Source organism: Carassius gibelio, chromosome A16 (assembly GCF_023724105.1).
Source record: "Carassius gibelio isolate Cgi1373 ecotype wild population from Czech Republic chromosome A16, carGib1.2-hapl.c, whole genome shotgun sequence".
NCBI classification, from domain to species: Eukaryota; Metazoa; Chordata; class Actinopteri; order Cypriniformes; family Cyprinidae; genus Carassius; species Carassius gibelio.
The window spans coordinates 11,984,430-12,012,387 of NC_068386.1; the positions used below are offsets into that span (position 1 = coordinate 11,984,430).

General features: G+C 37.1%; 1 pseudogene; it reads left to right on the forward strand.

Moving 5' to 3' along the window:
- Positions 1-27,958, forward strand: part of LOC128030157 (uncharacterized) — a 72,582-nt pseudogene continuing 44,624 nt past the window's right edge.

Below are 27,958 nucleotides of genomic sequence, written 5' to 3' on the forward strand. Positions count from 1 at the left end.
ATGGGCGAACAGTCAAAAGCTAACAAGAAAAACAAAACTAAAAGAAAATACATTAAACCAAATGGAGATATGTCAGATTTAGGAATCTATAGTTTCTAACTATCTGGTAATATGGCTGTTAGTTCACGAAAATAATGACATTAAAACACTTTTTTTTTTTTTTAAATGCCAGATAAGGTCAACCTGTTTCTTGATATAGACTGGACAGTGGTGGTCATTGTTGCTTCCTTTGACAATAACTTATGGGTTTCATGAAAGCATCTGATTCATGTGTTATGTTGAGTTTATTGAAGAAGGGTTGTCAAACTTGTCATACCTATGCTTAACCAAGACTTATTCATAATAAACACATTTTGTAGCTGAACTATGTTCAAGAAGGTTTGATTGGTAGTGAAAATCTTTTCTTCATGTTCAGGTGCCTTGATGTCACCACAGGAGAGAATGAAAGCAAAGATGCAGGAAAGAGCCAAAAAGAAAACAGCTGAAAAATACACAGTTGATCAATTAGTGGAGAAGGTAATCTGTCTATAGTGGATACTAAATATTAGTGCTTGTTTTCAGACTGCACTACTGTACCCTTTCTCTTTTCCTCTCAGACTGAAGAGTGTATAGACAACTTTGACTTTGACATGGCAAGGCTCTACTGTCAGCGAGCGCTGGATATTGAACCCATTAACCTGACTATCCTGGACATGATGGGGAACATCTGCACTGAGCTGGGAGAAACAGAGAAAGCTAAACAAATATCCTTTACACTTACTGTACTGCCACAGATTAATAGTCTTTGATATAGAAATCACTTGAATGTTTATCCTTATCCTTGTTTTGCATTTTGTTGAAGAGAGAATGATTGTATTTGAGTGTTACGGTCCTTGACAGGGGTCTACATGTATCTGAAGGCTGTGGAGCTCAGTCCAGAGGACGGCCACAGTAAGTACATGTACCAGATTCACAGATTCGCAGATTCACACAGGCATTTACTACCTTAAGATGCAAAGGAATTTTCATTTTGTTGGGAACCCTCAGAGCTTTGGCTGATAAATAATGGATGCATTCCATCATTGTGGTGCATTTTCCCAGTGGACAGGACTTTCTTTGGATTGATTACCAAGTTAGCTGCTGAATCAGAGTAATGCTTTCTGGAAGGCACAAAATTAGCACTGACATAATAGCAGGAGGCATTTAGATATGCTGAGCTGGTCTGATAGTATGCCTGTTTACGTCTGTCTACACCGGACTAGTAAATTGAAAAGACAGAAGGACAGATGTGTCTTGTTCCTATAGGTAGGGAGCTATTGAAAATCCAGCTGGTCACAGACATTGTTTTACATCAAAGCAAACTGTGATCAATTGCAATGACCACACAAGCCCTGCATACATTACTGTGTATTGGATTCAGCTGCTGTGAATAATGCTCTGAGCATTGGGCAGATCCTTAGTGGTCTAAATAACTTGTCTTGAGGGATAGTTGTAATTAGTTTGAACAGAGAATCTTGGGGTTTTTTCAGTGCTAAGTCTGCAGCTCAATCTTTCAGCACTAGAGGGCAATAAAATATAAGCAGATAATGAAACCCTGTTGGGACAGAGGTTCTCAACCTTTTTGTCTTGAAGAGCTACCATTGTCGAACACAGTATTCAAAGGCCAGCTATAATAAATAAATACAAAATTAATAAATATTATACGGTTTAATATATTATAAATCATAATAAATATTATAATTCGCCATAAAAATATATAATCTTTTGTGGGATATATGAAGCCATAGGATAGCTGTTTTTATTTTGAGAGTCTCTGTAGAGCAGTGGATAATGACTCAAATTCGGTGTTTATCACTCACAGCTGTCATGTTGGAATATAGTGCATGATTCTATGGTGATTTGTCCTTAATGGAGTTTGATAGCCAGTGGTCACCAGGATGAAAATTTTGTTTCTGTTAAAAAATAACATTAGACAGTTTACAATAACATAAGGTGAGTCAACAGTGACTTGGTAAAATATTATTATTATTATCATTCTAAGTTTTTTATTTATAAGTCATTGTCATGTGTGGTTCTTTGGCCTGATAGGATGAATTTGGAGCGGCTGCATTTCCATTTGAGTGTGCTGTCACAAAGAAGGATGTGTCTGTGGCCTTCTGTTCCATCGCTGAGATCTTCTTCACAGATCTCTGGTAAATATCTTTCTTTTTTTACACAGATATATGCTGGCCCTTTTCTCAGCTTCTGCCCATCTATGTTTGCTCTGGCCTTTCTCTCTCGTTTCATTTCTCCACCTTTTTGGCTTCCTCTACCTGATGAGATGATGTGGCACACACACACACACACACACACACACACACACACAGAGAGAGACATAACACAGACATACACACCTGGGATGCTGAAGACTGGAGCCCATCTGCTCTGAGGCCTGCAGAAAAGATCTAATCACAGACTGGTTGATAGAGGGATAGAAAGAGGGAGAGGGTTGGGAATTCAGAATTGGAGTAGTGGTTGGAGAGAGATGAAACGGAGATTTGGATTGGATTCCCGAGGATTTGGGGACGACATGACTTCATTCAAACCCTGAGATTGAAATTCAAAGCATGAGGGAAAGGTCATGTTTATTGACAATAAATAAGCACCATACCATTTCACACATCGGTGTACATTATGAAGGTACAGCAGTAGCCTCTAGCAAAGTACAGTACATCTCTGTGCCTTTCCTCTTGATGTACTACAGTATATGGTTGTATGTGTGTATCAGGGTTGTTGTTGTGGTAGATGTTTGCTGGAGGCGATAACTGTAAAATCAAGAGCAGAAAAGAGTGTGTGTGCTAACAAATAACATTTTCTTCACTAGTGTTGATGCCCCTGGGTGCTGTGGAAACTCTTGTTTTGTTCAATTATTGGTCAAACTTGTAATTTTTTTTTTTTTGGGGGGGGGTGTAGACATTGTACCTAGACAAAGCTACACAGTGTATGTTACTTTTGGCTCATTTCCACTTAGCGGTACGGTACAGTACAGTAGAATTCAGTACGGGTAACCCTGATCAGGCCTGCGTTTCCACTGCCAAAATAGTACCTTTACTTGGTAGGCATGATGTATGACGGAAAGTAGCAATCGACAATGAACAGTGACAATAAGCCCAACTCTTAACTTTTTTGTTAAATGTCAGTTTTAATGAACAATAATAGCCATAATAAAAGTATAAGTATGTAGTATAAAGGCTTATATAAGAGGAAATGAAGACAAAAGCAAACAGTTCAGTCAAACGTATGCTTCAAAGTTAACGCTGTACTAGGGTAAAATTTAAATTATATATATATATATATATATATAAAGATAAACCTAACTTTGTGCTCAGCCAAAACGATATGACCAGGAACAAATGAACTGTATCTCATGTTTAATCACTAAGTTACAGAGACATCTGAGCACCCGGAACTCCGAAATTGATATAGCAAATTCTTTATAAATAAACCACAGATTTGAGTTTTAAACAATTACATTCGCGCCTGAAACACAATAACAGTAATATTTAGAAAACTGTGCGGGTTTTTGTCCACAAGAACAGACAAGAACACATATTGAGAAACTCTTATTGTCTGTGTGAAAATATAAAATTATAAAGTGCTCCATTTGAAAGCAGGTGATGATGATTTACCGCTAATCATGGAACCGGCTTTACTGACGAGATATGCATGATCATATCGTTCGATATTTTGTCCAGCCCTTCTCATTCATCCTTGCTTTCATCCTACATTTTCTTAATCCTTCTTCCTTTAATCTTATATTGCTTCTTCTCATCCTATATTTCTTAACATATATAATTTGCTGCTTTCCTGTTCTGTATTTTATCCTCAATTTTTTTTGGGAATGCATTTAAGATATGATTGATTTATCATAATTACTTGAAAACATTTGCAAAAATATGTACTGTACCTAAACATGGTTAGTGTCAATAATTTTAATAACACAATGACTGATTTTTTATGGGCTTCACATTGCTTTATAACTGTTTTATTGTTTGACAGCATTGAGAGGGGGCTGCTGACCGCTGCAAAGAGGCCATTGACAAAGCTTTACAGTACGATGAGCACAACCCTGAAGCCCTCCAGCTGATGGCCAGCTACCTGCTCAGCATCGAGGAAACTGAGGTACGACAGGACAACTGCGGAGTGAATTACCCAGAATTCCCTCACTGTCTCACTTGTTCACTGCAGCGTTCTGAGCAGTGGGCCATTATGCAGTCATAAGTAGTGTAGGTGGAGAACAGCTGGGAGAGCTGAGTCATGTATTTCTGAGAAGGAGACCGATAGAAATTGTGTGTGAGAGAACGAGTGAGTAAGAAAGGCAGGTTTTGGGCATGTCTGCTTGTTTTTGTTTGAGGGATAGACAAAGATGGCAGATGAGAGAGTTAGATCTCAGCTCATGAATTACAAGCCATTAATAGAACAGGCTTATTGAATATGACTCAATGTGGGACAGATTTATTACTAGTTCAAACATACATGCTTTGATGCAGTTCCTCACTGAACCACTAGGGTTCAGACTTAAGACCAGCATGTCTGCTGATCTTGAGTGATTCTCTGAGTTGAGCTTCAGTCTGCAGCTTAAAGCTTTTGTAACATTTGTGGGTATTTTCACTTCAGAAGACACTTCCATTTCCCTTCAGAGAGCTGACAGCGAAACTTAACTCAACTGTCATTAACTTGAATCTCTTTGTGTCCTCTAACCTCAACCGTTTTTCAGGCTTGTACTTTTTTCATCACAGCCTATGTCACTGCCTCTCTTCCTATGCTCCTCCCTTTTGTCTTTTACCACATGCTCTTATCCTGTCTATCTTCTTATTCATGCTATTTGCTATGATTTACTACTTCCTTTCATTCAGTACCACTTCCTCTTTCTCATCCTATTCATATTCACTTCCTCTCTTGTTATCCTTCCCATGTTCATCTCAAACCATCATCTGTTAGCCTACTTTCTGTCATGTTTTTCATCCTACACCATTTCCTATCATCTTATAGAACATCTTGTTGTCCTATTTTACCTTTTGTAATCCGTAAAACTTCCTAATTTTTCATATGCTTACCTATTTCCTCTGTTCCTAGACAGTTTTCTCTCTATTACTTTTCATCCCATTTTACTTCCTCTCATCCTATATTTTTCCCTCTTGTCCTTTACCAATTTCTCTTATCCTGCTCCTGTCTTCTTATGCTTTACTAGTTCCTTGCATTTTATACCAGTTCCTCCTGTTTTATATTTCTTCCTCTAATCCTACTTTCTTTCCTCATGTACCACTAGTGCCTGTTATCCTACATTTTCACTTCCTTTCATGCTTTGCTACTTCCTCTCAGTCTACCATTTCTTATTGCTCATGCTGTTTTCTGCAGTACTTTTTTGCATTATATACAATACCGCTTCCTGTCATCTTTTATCACTTCTTCATCTCATTTTCTCTATCCCTGACCTAATTCCTTTCATCCTATTATGCTTCCTCTCAAAGTATTCTACTTCCTCATACCACTACCTGTTATTTTACTGTCAACCCCTCTCATCCTTTACCACTTGCACATTGTGCGTGCAATTTCCTACCTCTTTACATCATATACAGTACTAAACTACTTTATCTAAACCCTGTATCTCGTCCTCTTACCTAACTTACTTTTTCTCATCTACTTCCTCTTAACATATTCTACTTCCTCTTATCCTTTACTACTTCCTCTACTCCTTTCTATCCTGCTTCCTTTCATCTCATGCCACTACCTGTTATCCTCCTTTCTCTCATTTCCTCTCATCCTACACCATTTGCCCTCATCTTACAGAGCATCCCGTTGTCCTTTTCTACTTCTTGTCATCCTATTCCAGTTCCTAGTTCCTTATTTCCTTTCCTATTTTCTCTGTTACAAGTTTTCTCTCATCCCATCTCATAGGGGTGTGCAATAGGATGATTTTTGATCGTGGATGATAAAAATGTCTCCACGTTCTGCTTTTGAAGAAATATCGTAGTATCGTGCTACAGTGCACAGTCTGTCAGCTGCAGTTCTGGCACCCCCGTCATATACTGTACAACGCTACATGCATTCACAGCAGTGTTAACTCAATGGTAGAGTTACTCTCTCATTATTTGCATGTGCTTTTATGCTTTAGTTTCATTCAAACACTGGTCTGCCCTGTGCATTTTCTGAGTTCTGCATACACCAAAAGTGAACGTGCTAAAACCTGTCAAACAGTGCCTGATTATTGAACTAAGTTATCTTTTGCGCTAATACTGTCAAAACACACAAGGTTTACATGTAGACAAGGGACAGTATAGGCCTATTAAACATGCAGCCTACTGCCATTACTGTCAATGGATAGATCACCCTAAAATGTATTTTCTCTCATTATTTACTGTCATGTTGTCCCAAACCTGTATTAATTTCTTTCTTGTGGTGAACACAAAAGAAGATATTTTGAAGAATATGGCTAACCAAACAGTTGTCCACATTGTATTTGATAGAAAATACTCTGGAAGTCACTGTGGACCAGCAATGGTTTGGTTTTCCACGTTCCTCAAAATAGCATTTATGTTCAGAAGAAGAAAGAAACTCATTCACTTTTGAGTGAGTAAATGGTGGTGTAAAAATATAACACTATGACAGAACTGACAGACAGCTGAGAGAATTTTTATTTTTGGGTGAACTATTCCTTTAACGTTTATAAACCAACAAAACACAAAGAAAAATCACTCACTGCTCTTGACTGAAGAAATTGAATACAGTTGCTTTAGGAATCAGTTTATATAGTATTTGATTTTTCATATTTATTCATTCAGTTTCTTGAATGCTCCTGCTAAATACAGCTATTGTACCTGAAAATAAAGCACTGTTTGTTTTATTTGTATATTATGTGTAGTTGTAATGTGTATCTTTGTCATTCTTTTATCTTTGTTATTAAAAAATAAGAACAAGGATTTTAATCTTCACCCTCTTTGGCCTAAATATCCACCATTCTTTTTGTTTTCTTTTTTTTTTGTTACCCTGAAAGGCTTTGTCTTTATAATAGGGAAATAAGTTTGGCTGTACTGCTCAGACAACTTGCATAATACTAAAACCAACATGAATCATGAATCGTGATATAAAAAAATGCATAAAAAAATTGTGATATGATATTTTTTCCATATCGCCCACCCCTACCATCTTACTTCCTCTCAGCCTATACCACTTTTCAATGGCCTCGCTGTCTACTGCTTCTTTGCATTATATGCCACTTCCTCTCAGACTGTCTTTACTTCCTATTGTCCTATCCTGCTTCCTCTCAAAATGTTCTACTCCCTTTAATCCTTTACAGCTTCCTTTCATCCTATCCTACTTCCTTTTATCTCATACCACTACCGATTATCCAACTTCCTCTCATCCTATACTTCTTTTAGAGCTTCCTGTTGTCCTATCCTACTGCTTGTCATCCTATTGTACTTCCTAATTAATCTCATCCCATACCTTGTTCTGAAAGCAGCATGTACCTGTATTTTTACATATATCATACCTAGAGAAGAGGCTCTTTCAACTTTATTTTATCATGTTTTTATGCAGGAGGGGTGTGAGTACCTGAAGAAGAGTGTGTAGTCATGGTTACCTAGCCTACAGAAAGAGGAAGAGTCATTGCCGAGCACAGAGCATGACATGGAGGAAGAAAAAGATCAGAAAAAGGTGTGTGCACAGGTGTTTTTGTTCCAAAGGCATCAGAGAAATAAAGATAGGATGCATCATGACCTGTCCCTTGACCTCTTTCTGATGGCATGGAAGGAAATAGTACTGTGCTTAAAAAAGTTTTTAGTCAAGATAAGGGAAGAAAGGAAACAAAGTATCTCATTTTACCTTTCCATTTTTCTCTCAATGCCAGGCCAAGGCTGTGCAGTCTGCTGCAAGGCTGGCCCTGGGGCCACACACACACACAGATCCCTCATCAAGTGATCATGATTCCCTGCTGACAGTCTTGCGACTCTTAAGAACATTGTTTTTGGCTTAAGGCTACACATTTCATGCTTTTTCAAAGACATAGTTTCATTTCCGTGTGCCTAAATGAATTTTTGCAGTTCATCTGTTAAGTAGCGCGCTACGCAGCTGAAGAAACCACAGAAAACAAGCCTCACCTGAACTGACTCGTTTAAAAGTTGTTTACTTTCCTGCTGGTTAAAATTTTAGGGAACTTGCTTGGCACTAAACATAAATTTGACATATGTAGATGCAGCTTCTTGGAAGGTGGGAGAGTATAGCCTGTTTGAAGCGTGATGTAATCGGGCTCAGCGCACTTATCAACTCTCTTTAAAAAACTGATTTAGAAACCATTTATTCTGTATAGAGACTAGAGATTTTGTTTGTTTAGATACAATACAAAAATGAGCTTGATAACATCAAAGACAGGCTACATTTAATGCAAGTGGCCTTGATGGTTTGATGATATATTGAAAGAGAAAATAGTGTTTGTAAAGATGGCTTATTGAAATGTCCATTGAGACCTTGAAAGAAAATCAGTCACAACCAGAACTTATTTATTTAGCGGCTAATTAGTCTAATGCACATCTAAAGATGTTTTTTCCCTTTTCCTGCAAGTAGATAATAAAATATTTGGCTTCTTCTGTCCTAAAGTAGTTCTCAAACAACTGTATTATTTGCTGTAATGTCATGAAGAAAATGATCTACCAAATTCAAGCAGTGTTGTGAATAACAAATGAGAAGGTTTATCGAAAGCATTTATGGCATGCCATTGATTACTACTGACAATACCTTTGACGTGAACATGAATGCTTCTGCTTAAATGCTTTGTTCGAAGTTTAAAGAGTGAAAATCTTTGTTGTATAACTTAACATACAACTCTTTGTCAGTTTTATAATTTTATTCATAGACCTGCAGTACAAACAATAATCAGTGATGAACAATGTACACTAAAAGAACAGAAATAAATACTTGTGTTCAGCAAGAACACTTAAAAAAAATCTAAAGTGACAGTAAAGATTTTTACTTAGGCAAAAACTAAAGATTGGTGTATTAAATAAATGCTAATTAATTGAATATTAAGCAGCAAAACTGTTTTCAGTGATAATGCGAAATGTTTCTTGCACTACAGCATATTGTAATGACTTCTGAAGGGATTCTTGCAGTGAGTAAGAGTGATTGTACTGCTTTTATGTGTGTGTAAATGAGATGCAGATGTGGCAAGGAAATTGGCTGATGAATGAGGTGCAGGTGTGGCAAGGTGATTGTGATGCAGTGACTCATGGGGAATGTAGTTCGGGTGTGGTGCAACAGTATGAGAGGTGCTAGTGTCCAAGTGATGATATGGTGACATCTGGTGGTTGATGGGTGGAATGGTCCTGAGTGGAGTGCCCTCTACTGAAGTTTATGGCCACTCCATCTAATGATCGTGACAGAGTCTTTTGTCAAAAACTGTAAAAACATATATTTTGAATGGTTTAAAAATGTTTAATAGTGTATTTTTTTATTTATTCATTTTTGTAAATTAGCCATTAAAGGGAGGTCTTTATATATATATATATATATATATATATATATATATATATATATATATATATATATATATATATATATATATATATATATATATATATATATATATATATATATATAATTATCAATTTCAGAAATTATGGAAAATGTTTTCATAATTTTCCTTCTCAAATCACATCAAGACTTTTATTATCCTTGAGAAGTTAACCTTTTATATTTACTTTATTGTTTCTTTTTTTAGAGCAACATCATGCCTTATGAATCCAGAATAACAACAGCCAAACTTCTGATCGAGGCTGAGCAGTATGAGGTAAGATGATGGTCTACTCTAGATCAAATCTTTTAAGCAGAACATTTCAAATGTTTCATCTGTTTAGAGAATTCATGCTTCAGAATGTTGAACTTGAATGCTCTTCAGCAAGGCAGACCTGAAGCATTAGTAAATGTTGAAGTGGAGCTTAAAGTACCTGTCAGCAATTCTTTGAGGTGGTTATAATCTTGTCCTATACACAGATTCAGCTGATGAGCTGTTCTCAAGCTAATGGGCTAGAAATGATTTCATAAAGTGCATTGGTTCCATTCTAGAGTCAGTCTGTATTTATCCGATGTCAGCACAGTTTAATCCATGACAATCCATTCTTACTTTGGAAGCATGTTGAAAGACCTATAGAATATATCTTGTACAAGCACACTAATATTAGCTATATGTCTAACAAACAGGCTTAAAGCTGTCAGTGTTGTGTGTAATGTGAAGGTTTAATGTATGCTTTCCTTCAGCTGTAGAGTAAACCATCACCCACTGTGTTGAGATACTAGCTATTAGTGACCTAAAGATGTTTATTGTTTCTGTGGCTGTCGCGAGGATGGTGAGGTGAACAAATCAGTTAGCTACACTTGTTAACCCATAAGGAATTATTATTATTATTATTTTTATTAAATAAACACGGACCCACTTTATATTAAGTGGCCTTAACTACTATGTACTTACATTTTAATTAATAATTTAGTACAACGTACTTATTGTGTACATACATGTTTTTACATTGTACTTATGTATATAAAAAACTACATGTAATTACATCTGTATTTAATTTATGTAATTACATTTATAATTACACTGTTGACCCATACTTTACACCTTAACTCACCCTTAAACTTACCCATACCTCCAACCCTCTCCCTAACCTTACCCCTATCCCACCTCAATAGCAGCAAAAGTGTTTTTTCAATACAATATGAACACAATAAGTACATTGTACTTATTTATTTATGTAAATACATAGTAGTTAAGGCCACCTAATATAAAGTGGGACCATAAACACTTTTGAGAACCAGATTTTGAATGCATGTGTTCTTGTTCCTGTTGAGTGCATGCGAACACTTTAATAATGCCATTCACGCTGTCTAGCTAGGCAGTTGACTTGTTGGTGAGACACAATCATTCAAAAGTTGAGGTGAATTGTCTAGTCCTTCAGTGTTTGTTAGTAGTTTTGTCTTTTGTATCAGTGTGATGGTGTCCCACAGCTCTTTTGGAGCTCTGATCGAAACAGTGTTCACAGTTAATAAGGCTAAGAGTATTTGTTTCTGTTTAAACCCTTTTCTCCTTTTTCTATCAGTGCTAAGGTGTCCTTTGAATAATGCAGGATTGGTATTTTATTTGCACTTTATCGTGACCTTTGCAGTTGAGTGTGAGTGTGCAGTAGTGAATGGCCTGACACCTGTCCAGCACTCAGAGAAAGGGATCAGAAAAAGTAAGAGAACTGAGAATTAAAATAATAGCGGAGAGGTAAAAGGAAGAAAGACGGGGCTGAGAGACAGAATGAAGTAAGGCAGAACCAGGATGAGATGCTGTAGAAGTGAAAGTCAGTTTGTGAGGGAGAGAGAATGATAAATTGACAGCTGTGAGGAGCACACTTTTCTTTAGTTCTGTTTCACACTTGCTTAGGTTTTTTCAGTTCATCTTGAGGAGACAGTGAAGGACTGAAGGCTGCAGCCTGACTTTTAAAAAGCGTCTGCTCTTCCTTAGACGAACATAAATAGAATCTCCTCTCAGCATGGGGGACATATTAATATTAAAACCAGTCACCTGGCTGTCTGTCAAAATGATGCCAAAGGTTGCAGGGTCGTCTTTGCGACAGCGCGTCTTTAGACAGAAGCCGGGCCCCCCGGTAGCAAGGGACTTTGATTGGACAGCTGGGAAAGGTGAGCCCTTCTAAACAGAGAGAAAGGGAGAAGGAAAGAAAACGATGATGGAAGATACTGGTGTAAAAACAAAATCAGTTTTTGAACATTCAGCATAATAAAAAATAAGGCCTACATTTTTCGAAGAAACTATTTTTGTAATATATGTCCTTATATTTTAAATGATTCATTGGCACACACCAAAAAAAAAAAAAAAAAAAAAAAAAAAAAATTACAAATCTTTAAAATTATCATTCATTTTAACATTCAGACACCATATATTTAGGTAAAATGTTACAATAAATTAAAATAGTGATTTTGTTTATTTAATTTTTTTTATTTCATGTTATTCTTTGGAGTTGAGGGAAGGAAAAAAAAAACTCTGTTCTTATTATAGGGTGGAGTTTATAGAGTATGTGTGAGTGCCCTTGTGCTGTAATGTCCTGCATGAACACATTTAGTATTAGTTTGGTTGGCTATGTATGTAACTGTCAGACAGTGGCAATTCAAAATGAGTTTTGAGGACTCAAGAGAGAGTGTCTGTAATGGCAGTGTATGCTTCATGAGGTAACTCAATATTAGCAAGGCCTTTTTCCTGCTCCACTCCAGCTGGGTCAAAGCCTGACACACTCTGTGACAGCACAAGATTGATGTCTTGCTTTGCTAGTGGGCTGAATAGAGGGAGAAGAGTAAGAGAGACACAGCCAGTGGAATGAGTGGGAGGGATGGAGAGAGCTGTAAGAGATATAGTTGTTTGAAATGCAGTAGTTGGGAGGAGAAGTTAGTTTTGCCTTTTAAAAGTGACGACTGTACTGTTTAATGTCAGTAGCGGAGGAGTTAATTATCTGTAAAGAGGGAGCTATTTAAAATAAACTCAAACACTAGGGACCAGCACACAATGTTATACACACACCTAGACCCCTGTGCTATTTAGACTATTGGAGCTAATTACCACACACCGGCGAACTACTTCAAATAAAACAAATGAACTTTTTATCAGTGAACACAGCAGCTTGCAACTCAGACAAGTGTGCAGTAACCCCAAAAAGTATCTGGATACTTAAGCCACACTTAAATGTATGAATGTCATTGCACTGCATAACAAAATATTAAATGTCTTTTCATTTGGGTTGGTTTTGGTTGAACCTAACTTGGTTAAACCTAATTCATCAAAATGCTGAGTAAGGATCCAGATCATTTGTTTTCAGATTTCAGTTTCACTTCTTTTTTGTTGTTCTGCAACTGAAAGGGATTCATTCAGATTGATCCTAGCTGTGGCTTTTGTGACCAAATATTTTATGGAGCAAATGTGAGTTTATTATATATACACATACACACACACACACACACACACACGCACACACACACACACACACACACACACACACACCCATATATATATATATATATATATATATATATATATATATATATATATATATAAAGGAAAAATCTGTCACCATTTACTTAACACTTTTTTTTGATGCACCAACACTTGAAGCTCTTTTGGGCCAAATGTTTTCAATGAATCGATTCATCCTGTTAACAAAGCCTGAATGATTCATTCATTTTTGGATGAACTGTCCCTTTGAAAACACACAAGGACACGCTATTTTTCAAGCAATAGTTTGTCAGTTAGCTCTCAGTTAGGCTCTTTGTAAATGATTTAGAATACTTAATACAGCACACAGTAGAAATCATGTAACACCTCCTGCGGGGTTTGAACATATAACCTTTTGGTTTGGCTTGCTACACCATGCTACTCTGATGTGATTTGTACTCGTCAGAATTTCTTACTCTAAGGGTTTCGTTGATGTCATGACACCTTTATACAGGATTAACATCGTGTCAGCTATAGAAGCAGCTTCTGTATTTTCCTCTGAGTAAAGGAACATATGACAGTCTCTTAGAGCCTAAGCTGGCTTTAAGTCTTTAACACATTTCCACATCTCCACTGGGTATGAATAATGTTCTCTCTTTTTTCCATCTCTTTCTCATTCCAGTCTTTTGTTGTGTGTGTGTCTGTCGGAGCTCAGCGAGAGAGTCATCAGTAATTCAGACCGGCTCTGAATGAGAATTTGGGAAGATATTCTCTTCCATTGCGTCAATCTCAGGAGGCTGAAAATGAGGACTGAGGAGTATTTTTTAGAACCTAATAAGCCATACATGTGTGTAAAGGTTGAGGTCATCTTTGGTGTTCACTTTTTGTTTTTCAAACTGTCTAGTTTTCATCTATTGATAATATGTTTTAGTCTTTTTCTTCTTTTTCTTCTTGTTTAAAATTCCTGTTCCTTCAGTGAGAGATGACTCTGAGTGTTTGTAGCTCCTTGCAAATTGCTGCTGTGATTGCTGCCGTGATGTAATAAGGCTACAAAAAAGAATTGCATCTACGTTTGATTACAGACAGATTGTTTTGATTTTGGTCTCTTGAGATGATATCAAAACAGGTTTGCTCTGTTTGCTTGAGCATCCCAACCAGCCCGATACAGCAACGTTGGCTCTACTATGACATCATTTTGAGGCGGGATTGTTGTTTTGACTGACCAATGGTAGGTGATGGGAGAGTTCGCGAAATCTGTTTGAAACTGCTGTTATTTGAGTCATTTCATTTAGTACTGCTAGGGATGACGAAATGTTTAAATATGTATTTATATTTAAAAACCTATTTAAATTGCTTAAAATAAACTACCTGCGAAATGTCTTCCACTACTCACAATAAATGTGGCTTTTTGGCAAAAAAAATGTGATAAATAATATGCATGCATGAATTTTTACATTTAAATTACCCTGATGCCTATCATCTAATACTCACTTAAATTAATTCCAAATTAAATATTTAGACAAAATAGTGTGTATATATATAGTTTATATTTTTTTAGAATGATAATGTAGATGTATCATCTCTTTAGAAGATAATGAGAACATAAGAATTTTTAAAGGCCAAGTACAATTTTTTTTAAAACTTTGGATAAGGCCAAAAATCTCCAGTTTCATTCTGGTTTACTTTTTGAGAGTTTTACTCTTTATGAATATGTATTGTTTCATTGTTTTTAGTTAGTCAATATTTTGTTAATTACTGCACTTTTATCAGACTTTTTACACATTTAATTACTCTCTAGTTTCTCTTTTCAGATGCTTGTCTTTTTGAAAAAAGTGCTGTGATGGTGTTTTAATTATAAGCTCATAGGTCATTTAAATAAAACCAAAAATTTTCACCTCTGTCAGCAGTGCGAACTGCAAAGAGAGAGATTTCTGCTAACGTGTTTCCATCCCTTCATGTAGGACTCATAGGCTCACTCCCAGTCTAATGCCACTCTGAGCTTTTCTCTAATTGAGATAATGCTTCCCGGCTGCTCTTAGCTGGAATGATCGGCTGACACATTTATTAGCAGTTAGAGGAACTTTTAGCTGATGAAAAGAATGAAATGTTCATCAGGCCCTGACACTGAATTATTGAGCACAAATAAAACTGTTATTTGATATGACTTTGAAGCTTTGGAGAGAGCTGAAAGGCTTGTGTGATGCACCATTTGATGAGAAAACACGCACGTGCACGCATGCATTTAGTTTTTAAGAACTATGACCTAAAGATGGAAGAAGTTTGTTCAGAATATCTCATATCTTTAATCAGAAGTTTCTGCAAGGAGCTCTTAACTTTGAATTTCAGTTTAAGAGAGCAAGGAGGACTATGCATTCACTTCGTTATACTGACCTGACAAACACACTCTTATCTATTGAGGTAAACAGCTGATAAGTAATGCAATGGTGGGCTTAAATTAGAAGCTGCTGATGAGTCATAACTTCTCATTTGAATATTCGGTCCCAGTGAAGCCACGTTACTAAAACAAGCTGGCCCTAATCATTCATCATTCGTTGTCTTCCCTATCTCCAGTGATTGCTGGGGAAGAAAGCTCGTTTGCTCTTTAACATGGCACTAGAGCCCAGGCAGGGATAAAGTGATCTAAAGAGATTAAATGGACAGTGTATGTGTTGCAAATGTACAGGCCTGCTGCATTGTGGGACATTTTAGTGTTATTGGCCTGTACATTTGCAGGCCTGCACACTGTGGGACATTTTAGGCTAATGACAATATTCATGATTAATATATTCTTCTGTGTTCGTGCATGGAGGCACATATGTGTATTTGCACAGTGTAACAACCCCATAAGTCATATTTGGAGATTAGAAGAATGTGTCTTGTCATAAGGTCATATGAATGAGGTTAACGTTGAGTTTGGTTACCTTTTCACATACTCTCCGCAGACTTGCGATGGGCCATTAGCTCTTTTCCCAGACATTTTCTCATTTTCTCATTCACAAAGCGTTTTGACTGGGCCAAGAACACAAGCCTGGATTAAATCTTGCCTGGAAGCGTTTTATGCCATGTCAGCCCTGCTTTATTTTACTACATTTGCACTGCATCGGGTCAGGTATGTATATGTATCAAACCTGTATGTATAGTATAGGCAGACCAGGGCCTCTAGGCTAGTGACAATGCCCCTGAATTTTCGAGATACCCCTACCGGAGGTAGAACTAAACCCAACAATTTTTTTCCTCATCTCTAAGGTCTCCCATATATGAAATGGATTCTTGGCTAAAAATATTTTACTGCTAAGATTGTTAAATTAACAGATATTGTTATACACCACAAAATCAATAAAGGATTAAAATATAGCCTGTCCGTATGGGAGTTAAGGCATATAAACTAATGCAGATCAATCACACAAGCTCTGAGAGCTTTGAAACTTGACATGTTTGTAGTCAGGAAGTTGATTTAACTACTAGAAAAGACTGGATGTAAATATCTTGATGTATGGAATAAATAGAGACATATAAACACATATCTAAAATAAGCGGACATGCACAAATTTAATATCTATGCAGAATGTTTTCATTTACTTTATGCTTGCTTTGCCTGGCATTATCATAGAAACACATATGATGGCTTGTTGGAAAGGTGGGGTTGTGCTGAATCCAGCAATACCAAATATGTAAATATATGATAAAAGAGAAGTGTTCTGTCACTTAATGTATGAGGTGTCCAAAATGAATGAAAATGGAACACTGACATAATTGAGTCCAAACCCATTCATTATCAGTGGTGAGAAGAATGTTGAGAAATTCAAATATAAGAGACATCAAAAAATATTTAATATGGCACCTTGTACTATATGGAAACAAAGATTGAAATCGAAAGATAACACCTTACCATAGCACAAACAGGAGACCAGGAGTTTTAACTTAATGAACTTTTTAATAAAACTATAACTTAACTTCACACAATACAACTTAAATTACTGTCTTAAATAAAACAAATGGCAATCTAACTAAAGAAACAAACACTCTTCGGGGAAATGAGCCCTGTCTTCTCAGGCTGTTTAGTTTATTTTCTAGCAGCAACCATTTGGAGCATCAACTGCTTTTGGGAACCGTTGGAGAAGGGTCTGGCTGTAGACTTGCACTTGCACTCTCAGACACTGCTTCAGCTAGCGACGTCACTTGCAGTCTTTATTTTTTATTTTGTTCTATTTATTGATAACTTTTTGTTTGAATTTCCCAACATTTTATAACAGTTGCCATGTGGCAAAGACAAGAAAAAATAAACTAAATTACAATGTCAATTGCAATCGCTACTTGCACTCTCCGCTACCTGTGACTTCACTTGCAATCAACACAAATCGTGTATGTTGCCACTGGAGACAAGACGCTGTGGTTGTGATTAAACGATTAAAACTAAATTAGTACTATAACGTACAGGGTCCTGCAAGAAAAAGACAAGCACAGACCTTGGCCACAGAACAGCAGAATATGAACGCAATGCACAAAGTCTTTCGTTAAGCGTTTTCCTCCTGTAGAAAAAAACTAACACTTAATATGGCATAATGTATTCAGACACATTAAGTTCAATTAAAAGATCAAATTCGATATATAGTTATTATTCAATGTACTGCAAGTCAAGCAGATGGCTATGAACACAATGTGCAAACTTTGTCCTCCCATACAATAACGCTTAATGTGGCCTAATAACAGACTAAGATGATAAAGACAATTTAGTAGGCCTAGGCTAGCCTATATGTCTTGTTGTTGACTCTAAGTATATACAGACCAGCAAATATGAACGGGCATTATGCATTAAGTGATTTTAAAGGATCAACTCCGTACAGGCAAGCAGACGAGTACAGAACGCAGTGCGTTAAATTGTACATTAAACGTTTTCCTCCTATAGAAAATCATTATAAATAAAACACATAATGTAGGTTAATGGACAAAGACAGTGATATAAACAAGTTGTAGACAGTTTATTCTATATGGAAAAATGCTTAATGTGAAACTTTGCGTGTTTCGTTTATTCTGGGCTCACATGCTTGCCTGTACATATTAGTTATGTATTTTAATAAAGTAGAGAAGCATGAGTTTGGCCTTTCTCATCTATGTCCATTATGCCACATTTTGCGGTATGTGAGGAAAATACTATATACATATTCCTTATATTAATGAACTGTATATTTAATTTGATATTTTAATAGCATCTTAATATATTAAGCCATGTTAAGTGTTTTTTTTCTATGCTTAGCTAGAGACTTTATGCAAATGTTCATATTCTGGTGTTCTGGCCATGGATTTGCCGATCTTGTCTTTTTCTTGCAGGACCCTGTACGTTATAGTACTAAATTAGTTTTAATAATTTAATCACCACCACAGCGTCTTGTCTCCATTGGCAACATGCACGATTTGTGTTGATTGCAAGTGAAGTCACAGGTAGCGGAGAGTTCAAGTAGCAATTGCAAGTGACATTGTAATTTAGTTTCTTTTTTCTTGTCTTCACGACCTGGCTTTATAAAATGTTGGGAAATTCAAACGAAAAGTAATAAAAAAAATAAACAAAATAAAAAATAAAGACTGCAAATGATGTCACTAGCGGAAGTGCAAATGTCTGAGTGTGCAAGTCTGAGAGTCCAAGTACAAGCCTGCAGCCAGACCCTCTTGAAACATTTTGGGGTCAACCCCCCATGATGTTACAACTGCAACACACCACTCATCCACATTGTCACCAGTGACAAAGTGGGTCATATTTGGACAGTCAGGGCAAGAGCAAAACCCTGTGCAGGTCAAGCCCACAGAAAGACACTGGCATTTGGTGGCATTGGTGCAGTTTCCATCTTTACAGTAGAGGTGGGTGAGGTCTCTAACTCCTTTAGGTGCTGGTGCCTTCTGGAACATCACAGATTAAATGCAGCCACCTTCTCTGAGCCTCCATCCTCTACCAACTGGGTTCCAGAGAAGAGGTTTGGCCAGGTGGCTGTGACGCCACACTACTGTTTGGTACACGGCTCTCAGCACATGTTGCTGGAAGCCATCTTCTGTTGGGGGTAGATTTGCTGCTGACACCTCAGCTCATCCAGGTTGGTGCTAGGATGCCCATCTTGGTGCCTCTTCTTTGTCTTTCAAGATCTTTGATTGAGTGTTGGTGGTAATATCTATCAAAAACTATAACGACACAGCTGTGACCTTCCTTTCCCATTAAAATTGCGATCTTTTTCCAGACACACTCACCCAGGTCATTGAACGTTTGAAAGGCTGAATCATTGAGACTTTGAAGAAGAGCCATGCCATCAATGATATATGCTGATGGTTCTTTTACACTTGGCAGCTGCTGTTGTCTTCTTTATGCTTCCATCATCAAAAAACAAAGAGGGTGGGACAAAATCATGTTTAATCTGAGATACGAGATTTTTATGACTTGGGAGCGGGGAGATACGAGGTTATGCACTCATTGATAAGAATGATACAGACACAGACGTCGCTGCTGCCAGCAGAGTTCATCAAAGTCTGCGGTCGTGTCGAGCCTTTTGACAAGAGATAAGGCTTTAAGGGGTAACTAAACCCCTGGTCAGAGCCTGACTCCACCCACTGGCAATATTTGAAAAATGCTGAAAAGTGGGCAGAGCACAGCGGAGATAGAGGGGACAAACCAAGGGCAGGGCTGAGCCGGTGGGGCGTGAACCTGAGACCCTCAGTGACAGATTAATTGACAGCTGCTGTTAGAGTCGCTAAAATGGAGAGTGACTCTAGTGACGCAAGTAGTTTTGCTACAGAGCGTTCATTTGAAGTAGAGGACTTTTCTCCCCCACCTTCACCTGAAGTGGAGGATGTCGAGGTGTCTGAGGACACAGGGCCAGGGCCTGAGCCATATCAATTCAAGCCACTGGCTCAAACTGCGGTCTTAACTCCCGGATTCTGATAGGCATCCGATGATGATAGCGAAGCAGCCGTGCAAGAGAGAATGGGCCAGTCTCCGAGTAAGGCACTGCGTCGCTTTTCAGCGTGAGCTGTGTGGAGCATTACCGAAGCATTACAGCTATGGATTTTTAACAAAACAAGCCTACTCAAATGTATCTAACCTAACGATTTTCTTTCGTTATTGTAAGAAATGAAAAAGAGTTATGCAAAGATAGGCTTACTTGGCGCCAGTAGACAGACCTTTTTTCTCCCATAAATAAAACCTGTTAGCCTACTTGGGGCATTTTACATGCACAGTGCCAACTTTGAGTCAGTAAAATAATAATAAAAACAATAATTTAATGCTGGTATCCAAAACATTTAATTCAATACAAGTAGAATTAGAAATTAGATACATTTTAAAACTTCAATGCACATGTATAATAAGCCTAGTAATAATAACCCTAGTACTATCGATCATAACATACTTCTACAGAGACTGGAAAACTGGGTTGGGCTTTCTGGGATGGTACTCAAATGGTTCAGGTCATACTTAGAAGGGAGAGGCTATTATGTGAGTCTATTAGAGCATAAGTCTAAGTGGATGTCCATGACATGTGGAGTGCCACAAGGGTCAATTCTTGCACCACTCTTGTTTAGCCTGTGTATGCTTCCACTAAGTCAAATAATGAGAAAGAACCAAATTGCCTATCACAGATATGCTGATGATACCCAGATTTACCTAGCCATATCTCCAAATTACTACAGCCCAATAGGAGGATCTTTGATGACATCTTTGTACGCATACGCGAGTGGTTGTGTGGCAACAAAACAAACAGTATGGCAGGCTGTAAAGACGCAACGAGCACTTTCAAGTGAGTTAAGGCCCGTTCACACCAAGCACGATAACTATAAAGATAACTATAAAGATAACGATATTAGCGTCCACACCAGCGAACGATATTGTCTGTGTATTTGAAGCGGACGCGGCATGTCTGCTGCTTTAAATTCTCGAGCTCATTACAGCAGGATTGATTCTGATTGGTTGGCAATGTTTTATCGTTCATCAGGTGGAAAAATCGTTCTGAAAGTGATTCCAACGATATCGTTTCTTTATCGTTATAGTTATGGTGTGGACTCTGCTATTCTTTAATATTGAGAACGATTTTTAGAACTATATCTTTATCGTTATCTTTATAGTTATCGTGCTTGGTGTGAACGGGCCTTTAGCGGGCAAAATCCTCAATATATAAGCACTTTAACATCTGAAGACCGGAGGAGGTTTGGAGAGAAGCTCAAAATTTGTATTGGTGACAAAATCAAAGCTATTCAAAGCCCATATGAGATCTGGGATGACAAAAAACGTTGGTCCGACTCGCCCGTGTCTTGGCCACGAATCTGCTGGGGAGACATTTATTCTTATTTAATAGAAACCCCTGGACCCTTTACTCATGAAAGATTAAAGGCTTTCAAAAGTCTGAAGGCCTATGATTATTTTGTTTCTTGAAAAGTTGGGCCAGTCTTTTCTGCCAAGCAGAAAGCAGTGATCGTGCTAAAAGCAGAGGTTAGACCTGGCCAAGCAGAGTCACAGCATGATTCGCATCTCCCGTGGGTGATCGCCAAAGAGAACGGCGAAATAATCACTGCTCACTGCGACTGCAAATCCGGGTAAGTCTTCATTGATCAATGTTCTTATTTACTTATTTATTTACTGAAAATGTAGTGACTGTTGTACCAATTCAATTGTTTTCAGTGTGAGACTTTCAATGGCGTCTGTACTAATGGTGAAAAATTGTATATCACAGCTTACATGTATAGACACATTTCTCCTTCTTTCAAATCCAGTCTTGGAGAAACATGCAGTCGTGTAGCAGCTTTAATGTTTAAAGTAGAAGCAGCTGTCAGGATAGGACTTACAAATGCTGCATGTACTAGTGAGGCTTGCAGCAAAGCACAGCTACAGAATGATGTGAGGAACATAGTCTGGGTGCTGTGGATTGCGGTTTGGGACACCTGAATCAGAAAGCGAAAACATATGACTCGGTTGATTTGACTCAGTTTTATTTATTTTTATTCAATCTTCTATAAATACATAGTCACTAAGACTTACCATGAACAAAATGTGCCTCACAAACTCGTTCAGAAGCTGCAGGCTTTCTTCGGAACGTCCAGGTTCAATCGCCTAATTGCACGCAACCATTTCTTTCATTTTTCGCTATCCTTTTCGGAGGGAATTCGAAAAAACTTTTTATCAGGCCCCCAACTAACCATACAATCGACCACACAGCAAGAGTGAACCATCCTCTTCTCTAAATCCTCCTCCAAACGTGCAAAACAATCAAATTACAGGTATCTAGCGGTGTTTCCTGCCACACGATTCCCATGATGCAACGCGACAAACATAAACAATGACGTCACAAAAGATCCGCCTATTGACTCCCTCTGCCAATGCATTGATAAAATTAATAGTTGGATGTGCCAGAGCTTTCTTCAGCTAAACAAGGAAAAAACTGAAGTCATTGCATTTGGAAACAAAGATGAAGTGTTCAAGGTGAATGCATACCTTGACTCTAGGGGTCAAACAACTAAAAATCATGTCAGGAATCTTGGTGTGATTCTGGAGACCGGTCTGAGTTTCAGTAGTCATGTCAAAGCAGTAGCTAAATCAGCATACTATCATCTCAAAAACATTGCAAGAATTAGAGGTTTTGTTTCCAGCCAAGACATGGAGAAACTTGTTCATGCCTTTATCACCAGCAGGGTGGACTATTGTAATGTGCTCCTCACTGGCCTTACCAAAAAGGGAAGCTCATCGAGAACGCTGCTGCCAGGATTCTGACTAGAACCAGAAAGTCTGAGCATATCACACCAGTCCTCAGGTCCTTACACTGGCTTCCAGTTACATTTAGGATTGATTTTAAAGTACTTTTACTCGTATATAAGTCACTAAATGACCTAGGACCGAAATATATTGCAGATATGTTCACTGAATATAAACCTAACAGAGCACTCAGATCACTAGGATCAAGTCAGTTAGAAATACCAAGGGTTCACACAAAACAAGGGGAGTCCTCCTTTAGTTACTATGCTGCCTGCAGTTGGAATCAGCTTCCAGAAGAGATCAGATGTGCTAAAACACTAGTCACATTTAAATCTAGACTCAAAACTCATCTGTTTAGCTGTGCATTTATTAAATGAGCACTGTGCAATGTCCGAACTGATTGCACTATATTTTCACTTTTTTTTATGTAAAATCATTTTCTAACTGTTTTTAAATTCATTTTAGTTAAGTAGTTTTTTTTCATAATTTTAAAAGTTTTAAAATTGCTTGTCTTTATTTTTATTATTTTTCTTCATGATTATTTTACTTTATTTTATGTAAAGCACTTTGAATTACCATTGTGTATGAAATGTGCTATATAAATAAACTTGCCTTGCCTTACCTAGTAATAAGTAGACATTTAAAATACATCAATAACTGATATCATAGTTTAAAATAGATAAAATCTGAGTTAAGGCTTGCTTTATGTGTTGCTCGACGAGGATTTCTCAATCGTTGCGACTTTAAATCCTGAGGACACAAAATGGCGTGGAAGCTCCTGCCGTGGAGTGAAGAAGAGGTGGAGTTACGAGGATTCTCAGACAGTTGAAGTGTCCAATGGAGTTAAGAGATTTGCTCTCAATCTATTTTCAACACTTTAGATTGTTTACCACGTGGGGTTTGACCAATAGCATTGAATTGTGAAAAAATATGAAATAGACAAAATTTGGACATGCAAGGATTCTGCCCGTCAGTGACGATATTTTAATAAAGGTGTTCCATTCCAATGTTAACCTGATTCAATTGGATCTGTGGTTCATATGAATTGTATAGTATACTGTGCCTTATGAAATGTATTATTAGTAAATGTATCATAAATATAGATCAGCACTTACCTAATGTAAGTTACTTTGCAGTAACCATGAATTTGTCAACATTCTTCTCACCACTGATAATGTGATTTGGACTTGAGGCTATTTTGTCCAGTGTTCTTTCATTTTGGCCACCTCATACATTGAGTGACAGAACACTTCTCTTTTATTATATATTTACATATTAATAATTTAAGTTGTGTTGTGTGAAGTTAAGTTATAGTTTTATTAAAAAGTTCAAACTCCTGGTCTCCTGTTTGTGCTATGGTAAGGTGTTATCTTTCGATTTCCATATAGTACAAGGTGCCATATTAAATATTTTTTGATGTCTCTTATATTTGAATTTCTCAACATTCTTCTCACCACTGATAATGAATGGGTTTGGACTCAATTATGTCAGTGTTCCATTTTCATTCATTTTGGACACATCATACATTGAGTGACAGAACACTTCTCTTTTATCATATATTTACATATTTGGTATTGCTGGATTCAGCACAACCCCACCTTTCCAACAAGCCATCATATGTGTTTCTATGATAATGCCAGGCAAAGCAAGCATAAAGTAAATGAAAACATTCTGCATAGATATTAAATTTGTGCATGTCCGCTTATTTTAGATATGTGTTTATATGTCTCTATTTATTCCATACATCAAGATATTCACATCCAGTCTTTTCTAGTAGTTAAATCAACTTCCTGACTACAAACATGTCAAGTTTCAAAGCTCTCAGAGCTTGTGTGATTGATCTGCATTAGTTTATATGCCTTAACTCCCATACGGACAGGCTATATTTTAGTCCTTTATTGGTTTTGTGGTGTATAACAATATCTGTTAATTTAACAATCTTAGCAGTAAAATATTTTTAGCCAAGAATCCATTTCATATATGGGAGACCTTAGAGATGAGGAAAAACATTGTTGGGTTTAGTTCTACCTCCGGTAGGGGTATCTCGAAAACTAAAGCACTTTTTGACCATTTGTCACTAGCCTACTCTATTTCCACCTGACCAAAGCAGGGACAACTTAAGCCAACATGGACCAATGAGACCCACGATAGGCTGTGGTCATTTGATGGAGAATTCAGTTTGTGAACAGAAACACAGGAACCACAAAATACAAGAGTCAATTAGTCAGACATTCAATAGTTGTAAATACTGACATTTACACTCAGGGGAACTGTGTAACGAATGTATCGCATGAAAACTTCTCAAACCCAGCTTTATCTAGGTCTGGTTCCAGAACTAAATAGAGTGTTTCAGAAATTAGCGAGTGTGCTCTAGCCTCGGTACACGTACATTTTAATGCATATTTAGTTTTTTCAAGTCTGAATTCTGCATGAATATGCAAATGTTTTTTTCCGAAAATTCAAGAAATCAACAAATATGTCTGCGATTGGCTACATTGCCCAGTGCTGCAGAAAACAAGATGTAAATAAACCTTTTGACGCTCTCCAGAGCACAAACACAAATATTAACTGGATAGTTTGCCAGATCTGTTTTGCCAATATGATATATCTCAAGATTGGTGAAAAAAAAGGAAAAACAACAACAAAAAATTAGTACTTTTATAAAAGTATCTGAGTATTCTAACATACATCTAAAATATATTCATCGCTAGCCGCATATAAAAAGCAAAAATGTAATTATAATATCGTAGAAGTGAAATGGACTTATTTTTTCCCCGTTTGCTTGCTTTCACATTTCAGCTCATAAACCAGCTGAAAAGTTGCTAGTGAAGGGATCAGGACTCTTCCCAATCTTGTGGCAGCCTCAGCCAGTCAGTGCTGAGCGAACATTATTTTCTTTTTCTTTTCTTTTTTGATCCCAACACATTTCATTTAGGCACTGGAAAAATGCCTACTATAATATAATGAAATATCTGCAGTTTATATTTTGCTTGCAAAAAAAAAAAAAAATAAATAAATACATTTGTCAGAATGCTTGGCTACTATTTAATTGCTGTCAGTGCAGGAAAATGTGTTTTTCCTTTATAATGCTGTATTTATGGAATCTTCCACCGGGTCTAACTTGGGGCAACCAACCTGACCATCCAATTCTATATGATTTCAGATATATCCATATGTTACAAGGCAAATAATTATTGTCTTTAATGTGAGTTGTGAAATTTATATTAAAGTTTTTTCTTCTATTTTCATCTATTTAATGCAGGGGTGTCAAACTAAATTCCTGGAGGGCCGGAGCCCTGCAGAGTTTTGATTCAACCCTAAAACACACCTGATCCAACTGATCAAGTCCTTCCGCTTACAGTATTTCAAAACTACATGGTATTTTTGTTGGAGCAGGGTTGGAACTAAACTCTGCAGGGCTCTGGCGCTCCAGGATCTGACATCTCTGGTTTAATGTTTTACTGTACCTGATTATCATCATATAGAATGTCCGATGTCCTTTTATTTTATTTTTATTTTTATTTTTTTATTTGTATCTTCTGTTTGTGACAAATTGATCTCAGACAAGTGTTTTGAGACTGCAAAAAAAAAAAAAAAAAAAAAAATTGTGTTTTCAGTAAAAATATCTAAGTATCCTAAAACATGTTTACTGTATAGGCAAAGCTGAATATACGAAATATAATTAAAAAAATATTAAGATTATGAAAAAAAAACACCTTTGAACGTATGGTTACCTTTTTAGTCACTTTTACATGTCATTCGGTTGTTCTTTTCCTGTCTTGAGAGGGCGACAGGCCAGAATAAGTTGTAATATGGACCAGACTTTTTGCTGAAATTCTAATTCTTGGTCTCAGGTGTTGTTCTTTTATTTCTGAATGGACTTTTTGTTTTTACTGGTATTGTTTTAATGTCTGTCTGGAAGTGCTTTGTGCTGAGTGTGTTTGTGTGTCTAAACAAAATATATGTCTGAGGGGAGGGCATAAGACAGGCTCTGTCTGTCTTGGTTTGTGTAATAATAAACAGTGCTGGCTCTAATGAATCATTAATGTTCTGTTTACCCAGCCTAATGAACTACCGCTGATGAGGGCCTGTGTGTGCATGTGTCTGTAGGAGTTAATGTGTGTGTGTGTGCATCGCAAGCCTCTGAAACGGGGGAATAGTGAAAGAATGCATGTGTTATTGTTTTTTTTTTCTGATAATGTGAATATGCGATAGTGGTAGAAAAGGAACAAATGCTAAGTATTATATTTCAGAGTTTGTGTATTGGTATGTTTGGTCTTTTTTGTTAAGTTAATGACTTGTATTTGTCTGTGCTATTGGGTTTGTGTGTGTTTGTGTCAAACTCCCGATCGATTGTTGTTAGCTTTGTGTTTTCCTTTGGCTCTAGTTTGCTCTAATCTTTCTGTCAATGATGCCCTTGTCATCCAATAACTGACTAGTTGTCATGGCAACACATTTGTTCTAGTATAGCCCTGTCAGTCATTCAAAGAGTTCTAATGAGTTGTTTTGCCTTTGATGTGAATGCAGAGAAGATCAGCTCCAGAAATACAGCACAGCTTTGGGTTTCCTCCAACTTACAGCATCAGGAGGAACTTCGATTCCCTACTGGCTTTTCATCTAGCTTGCAGAAACTTACCAACATCCACTTTTAGCTGAACTTGATATAATTTAGCATCACATTATTCTCGTAAGTTAACATCCACAGGTGTGTGGCAAGTGGGCTCATGCTGCCCAAGATGATTTGTATGCAAAGCATTTTTAAAGAACTATTAATATGCAATTTTTGGGTTGTTTTAGTGTTATATATAGTAACACTGGCTAATGCTGCCTCTAATTACTCCTGGGAATTTTGTACTTAACTTGAAAGGGATAATATTTTGGATTAAAAAAATAAAATCATGTACACTCATAAAAGTGGTGGTTCTCAATCAGAGGGCTGGGGCCCACTAGGGGGCCTCAGCAAACTTCCAAGATGACTTATATCAAATAAGCCAAAACAACAACAAAAATATAAATATTTATTATTTTAATTCAACCCTTAGATTTTTTTTTTTCCTTAAACAGCCTCTCAGAAGCAGGATTTCCACAGTCTTAAACAACCTGGATAAATGAGAGAGCCTCATTTTCAAATTGCGATGTCTAGACTTAGTCAAGTCATGCATAATGATAAAATATTACTCCACTGGCATTTTTATAATGGGGAAAAATAATTGTGTCTGTAGTCTTATAAGAGCAGTTTTATT